A 6,479-nucleotide genomic window follows, 5' to 3' on the forward strand; every position below is an offset into this window, starting at 1 on the left:
CTCGTTCATCTGAGCAGCTTCAGCCCAATGTGAGCACTGCTCTGTTCTCCACAGTGTCAGCTGGTACCATCTCATGACCACCTTTAAAGCAGGCTCCTTCAGAAGTTCTGTGCTGCAGTTAACCTCTCTTCCCCTTGGACTGTCCTCCAGTCTTGCTCTAATAGAACCTAATCCTGGAGATCTACTCGCTGGCATGGTGCTCACAGCCAACAGCACTGTATTATGTACCTAAAGTTTTCTAAGAGGGTGAATCTTTTTTTATTTTTGCGGTACGCGGGCCTCTCACTGTTGCGGCCTCTCCCGTTGCGGAGCACAGGCTCCGGACGCACAGGCTCAGTGGCCATGGCTCACGGGCCCAGCTGCTCTGCGGCATGTGGGATCTTCCCAGACCGGGGCACGAACCCGTGTCCCCTGCATCAGCAGGCGGACTCTCAACCACTGCGCCACCAGGGAAGCCCTAAGAGGATGAATCTTAAGTGCTCTTACCACACACATGTATACACAAAATAATAACAATAATAATAATAATAATAAATGAGGCAAGAGGAATGTGGCCCCTTTTGCAAGGTGAAGGATATGTCTGTAGCCTTGAAGGTGATGATGCTTTCATGGGTGTATACTTATCCCCAAATTCATCGAGTTGCATACATTAAATATGTACAGTTTTTCCCATGTCAATCATACCTCAATAAAGTTGTTTTTAAAAAATAAAGTATTTTCTTAATTAGAAGAAAAAAAAAGTGGGTCAGATCTCTCTTTCAGCTAATGACCCAGCATGGCTGGCTGCTAAAATTATGCTATATTTTTCTTCCACCAAGATCACCACTCCTGCTCACAAGCTGTAAGAGACTCAGCATTCTATTCACCCAGGAATAAAAGGTAATCATCAAGAGGCATTATGCTGTAAAATTCTATTTCCAGGCTTATAAACTCAAGTTATGAAAGACAGATACATCCAAAATTAATAGGAATAAAGCAATACTTTGAAAAGGCATTAGTAAAACCAAAGCTGATAACTTAAAGTCCGGTTAAAATCAATATTTTCATATTTAATTACAAAAGCAAAGAAAGAGTGGCATCGGGAAGCCAGGAAAAGATATTTTGGGAAAAGGATCTCATTCTTGGAGTTAATGAGTTTCCCTACACAAGTTCCATGAGTTCAAGCATGTTGATAACATCACAAGCGGTATTTCAGAGCCAAGATGGAATCACAGAGCTATGTAGCACGTGTTTCATAAGTTCAAGTTTCAATGAAGACTTCTGCATTTACCCAAAAGCCTCTGAAATAATTATGTAAGGATGTAATCACGATTTTCCACTTACCACATTGTTGGAGTAGTTTTGGTGTATCTCAAAGTTTTTGGAAAAGCAGTTTGAGACAATGTGATTTGATTGTGTGAAATTTTCCAGGGTGAGTGCATAAGCATGTAATTCATGTTTTTAAATACACGCTATGAAATGCACGTTGCTTATTCGCTTTCTAGCAATCTCCCAACTCTTCTATTTTCATCCCTTTAATTTTTATTAAATGATTTTCTTTTTTTATCATTATCTTCCTTATTCCCAACTTCAAAAATATAATTATTTACATGACCCTATTTTCTACTAACCTTTGAAAGTATTTTCCCTACCAGCCCCCATCTTTTTTTGGTGATATTTTGTGCAGTGGTTCTTGGTAGTGATGTCCAGTCATAACAGTTAGCATTTACTGGCTGCTTACTATGTGCCAGGCACTACATTATCTCATTTAATTTACTGAAAGCACAGTTGTAAATTCTCCTGTTGCTTTTGCTTGTGAGAATTTGTTAAAACCCCATTTATTAGTGTGAGAATTAGCAGCAGCTTTGCTGCTTGAAGTAGACTAAAAGCAAAATCCGCTCTGTATTCAAGCCAGGGTACCGAATGTGGCTGCCAGGTCCAGCTGGCCACGGGAAATGTCTGGATGATTTCATTTAACGCCTTTAGAAATATTTCTCACTGGGCTAATTCAAGGAAAATGGCTTGTCACGGATGATATCTGACTATAATAAGCGGCTAAAATGCTTTCCCAATAAATATTGTAAAATGAAACAGGTGTAAAGCCACAGTTGGAAAATCAGCAGCCAAAGAGTGCTGCGGGGATTATGGGCCAACTTTCCAGCAGAAGGCTGATCCCTGGGAGGTGGCAGGGATCCGTGTTAGCCGGGCATTTTCCCCAATGCTTCCAAGAAATTCATCATTTATTCAAGCATTCATTTAATAAATACTGATATACTACATAGAGGCATTCTACTGGGTCTTAGCAGGACTCAAAGATTAATGCACTTCAGCCTTAAGGAGTTGCAGGCTAGTGGGAATTAGAAGACCTGGTAGGATCTGTGTGAAGCCCTGCCACCCCACATATGAACAGGTTGTTTCCTGCTGCACGTAGAGAAAACCCAAGTCCCTGAGTTGAAGGAGGTGCCAAAGGGCAATCAGTCTGGATTGGTTAGAGAGAAAAGAGCTGCAGAAGAAGCTGAAAACGAGCAAGGTGGTAGACGCTGGTGGCAGGAAACAGCTCCCCTCTCCCCTGGAGGAACACCAGGGGTTTAGAGACCTGCAAGATGAGAGCCGAGCCCGGGCGGGTGGCCTGTGAGGACTGCCGGTTGTGTGGAGGAGCTGCAGCGGAGGCAGGCAGTGGAGGCGAGCCAAGGGCATACCTTGCGGGTTGGTCAGCTGGCTTCTGTTTGCCTCCAAGTTATTGTGCAAGCTGAGCTCAGCGCCAGCCCTGAGAGAGGAGTGAGCAGCACGTCCAGCATCCAATGGAGAGGGTGGAGGGCTCAAAATTTAGTGTATTCAGCGGAGCTCCAGGGAAGTGGGAGCTGTGAGGCTGGCCTGAGGAGCCACCCACCCTGAGGCTTACATGTCTGCACAAGGAAGGGAGAGAGAGTCAGGGTGGTGTGGAACCTGATGGCCCTTAAGGGAGAGAAAGGGCCCTGTGATTTTTCCTGTGCTCCCAACATATGCATGATGATGATGATGTATTGAGTGTTTCCTATGTGCCAAACATTTTTCTAAACATAGAAAAATGTTATCTCATTTAATCTTTATAACAACTCTATGAGGTAAATATTATTCTTATCCCCATTTAGCAAATGATAAACCTGAGTACAAGAGAGGTGACAGAACTTCCCCAAGTTCCCACAGCTAATACCCACACAGCTGGATTTCGAACCCTGGCTGCCTGCCCTGGACCCACACTGTTAATTACTGAGCCATTCTGCCCCCTGGAAAATGGTCATGCTTCAGAGAAATGAAAATCCATACAGTCATGATGCCAGGCCAGCATCAGTCAACACAGGCATCTAGGATGCATCTCACGAGTGTATAACTGAGACAGCTCAGCCACATAAGTGCAGCACATGGCTTTTACGTTTATTTGCTTAAAAAGTCTTCATTCTATCGGACTTGGAAGTGGAGCAGGAGAAGCTCGTGCTGATGGGGTGAAGGTGTCAGCAGGTCCTAAAAGCCAGTAGCAGAGCAAACCATCCCCATGATGCTCTGTGTGAATGCTCAAGGACACTGTATTACAATTAATGTGTGAGTCAAGACCTGTCCGTATTTAGAGCATGAGCTTCCCACGCCCAACTTCTCTTAAGATTCTAATATGTCATTGCTAAGTACACCAATGTACTTTTCCAGTAATTCTCTGATATCTCAACTTGGAGTTTAAAGAAAAGGAAAATATTACTCCTGGATTTCAGGCTTTTGGTGGGGGACAGAGGGAGGAGACTAATAAAGGCATATTTCAAAAATATTTATGTTCACATGAAAACCTGTACATGAATGTTTGCAATAGCTCTATTCCCAATAAGCAAAAACTAGAAGTAACTCAGACATCCTACAATAGGTGAAGAGTTTACAGTGGTACATCCATACCATGGACTACTACTTAGTAATAAAAAGGAATGAACTATTGATACATGCCCCCCCATAGTTGTACTTGCTACTCATTAACCTCCATTTCTGTAGGGCTGACCACCTATGCTTTCTTTTACATATTCTTAAGAACACTTGGACAAAAGACTGTGGAAATCCCATTAATAGTCTGGGAAATTGAGTGCCTGGGCAGTTTGTGTTAGGGGTGGCTGTCACCAATGTTACACACTGCGCTATGTGTAAGTAGTGGGATGCTGCAGTTGGCTTGTACCAAGATGGCTTGTACCATCACCCCAACTCTATGCTCAGTGACATCATAATGGTGCCTAAAATTAGCCATGGTGGGAGTATTTACATCATGGAAATCAACAAATCAGAGGTCACTTCCAACCCTGAGAACTTGTTACTAAAGCTTTGCCAGGATGTCACTGTGGATGTCATGTAAATAAGTTATTTTAGAAAGTTCCAAAGGTGGGAAGTGAGAATAATCCAAGACAGGGAAATCTACATCAGTTCATATATTGTAGCCCTACCACTGTATGATCCCTCACGTATCACCACCCTGACAATCAGTTCTGATCCACACACATTTCTCAAGCCAGAAATAAGACTTGAGAGGAAAAACCTGGGAGATGTGAATAAGGAAAATATTTGAGTTTTAATAAACAAAGTCCTTTCACATTTTTCAAGGAACATGAAAAATAAACCAATAAAATGTCACGTGACACAGTAAGACAAGTTGCTAAAAGGAAAAACACCTGGGCAAGGTCAGTTTTGACCACCTGCAGGTGCCATGTATCCATCTTGAGGAAGGTGATTCAGCACCTAAAAAGATCATTGCCTGAGTGCCTTACAAACATTATTAAAGATCAAAAACTTATATCTTAGGGGCTTCCCTGGTGGCGCAGTGGTTGAGAGTCCGCCTGCTGATGCAGGGGACACAGGTTCGTGCCCCGGTCCCAGAAGATCCCACATGTCGTGGAGCGGCTGGGCCTGTGGGCCATGGCCGCTAAGCCTGCGCGTCCGGAGCCTGTGCTCCGCAACGGGAGAGGCCACAACAGTGAGAGGCCTGCGTACCGCAAAAACAAACAAACAAAACTTATATCTTAAAAAAAGCATTTGACAAAATCCAACACTCATCCTTGATAAGGAAAAAAAACAAAAACAAAAACAAGAACCTCTTAGCAAACTGGGAATAAAGGGGAACTTTCTTAACTTGATACAGTTTCTAAAAACAAAAACAAAAACAAAAACCCCAAAACCCTATACAACTAACATCATACTTAATAAAGAAATGCTGAATGCTTTCTCCCTAAGATTAGGAAGAGGGCTAGATGGTTTCTCTCTCTTATTCAACATATGACTCACAACTCATTCAACACAGTGTTGGAAGTTCTATGTTTCAATAAGGCAAGAAAAAGAAATAAAAGACATTAAGATTGAAAAGGAGGAAATTAAAATGTCCCTATTTGCAGATAACATAATTGTGTAGAAAACCCCAAGGAATTTACAAAAACAAAACAAAAAACAGAAACCCTTCTAGAACTAGTAAGTGAGCTCAGCAGGACTGTAGGATACAAGGTCAATATTTTTAAAATTAATTACATTTCTATGTACTAATAATGATATATGGGAAATGAAATTAGAAACACAGTACCACTCATGACAAAAAAAATGAATACTTGGATATAAACTTAAAATATGTACAGAATCTTTATGCTGAAATTTACAAAACACAGATGAAAGAAATCAAAGACCTAAATAATTGAGGGACATATGAAATTCATGGATTGAAAGACACAACATAGTAAAGATGTAATTTCTACCCAAATCAATACATAGCTTTAATACAATCCCTATCGAAATCCCCAGCAAGATTTTTTGGCAGATACAGACAGCATTATTCTAAAATTTGTATGGAAAGGCAAAGAAACTAGAATAGCTAAAACAATTTTGAAAAATAAAGTGGGAGGAATCACTCTACTTGATATTAAAGACTACAATATATTACAGTAATCAAGATGGTGTGGTATTGTCAAAGGGGTAAATACATAGATCAATGGGACAGAATACAGAACCCATAAATAGACCCACACAAATATGCCCAACTGATTTTTAATGAAAGTGCAAAAGCAATTAAATGCAGGAAGGATAACCTTTTCAAAAAATTGTACTGGAGCAATTCAACATCTGTAGTGAAAAAAACAAAACAGAACAAAAAAGGAAGAACCTGGACTTAAGTCTCTTAACTTACAGAAAAGTTAACTCATAATGAATCACAGACTTAAATGTATAATGTAAAATTAAGTGTTATAGCTCTTTTAGAATTGGTCTGGCAGGTTTCTGGTCCTTACCAGAAGACCTCCATACGGGGGAAAAATGTGAAACTAGAACTTTAAAAAAAAAAATAGGAGAAAAATTTGGGGACATAGGACTAAGCAAAGAATTCTTAGACTTGACTAAAAAAGCATAATCTATACAGGAAAAACTGATAAATTAGACCTCATCCAAAACTTGCAACTTTCCTATGTAAAAGATCTTCTTAAAAGGATGAAAAGAGAAGCCACAGACTAGGAAAAGAT

General features: G+C 40.7%; 1 non-coding gene across 1 annotated transcript; it reads left to right on the plus strand.

Moving 5' to 3' along the window:
• Positions 1 to 6,202: 6,202 nt before the first annotated feature.
• On the plus strand, positions 6,203 to 6,263 carry LOC131753917 (U7 small nuclear RNA). The gene has a single exon (XR_009334975.1). It is a non-coding gene; the product is annotated as a U7 small nuclear RNA (small nuclear RNA).
• The last annotated feature ends 216 nt before the right edge of the window (positions 6,264 to 6,479 follow it).

Source organism: Kogia breviceps, chromosome 3, assembly GCF_026419965.1.
Source record: "Kogia breviceps isolate mKogBre1 chromosome 3, mKogBre1 haplotype 1, whole genome shotgun sequence".
Lineage (NCBI taxonomy): Eukaryota > Metazoa > Chordata > Mammalia > Artiodactyla > Physeteridae > Kogia > Kogia breviceps.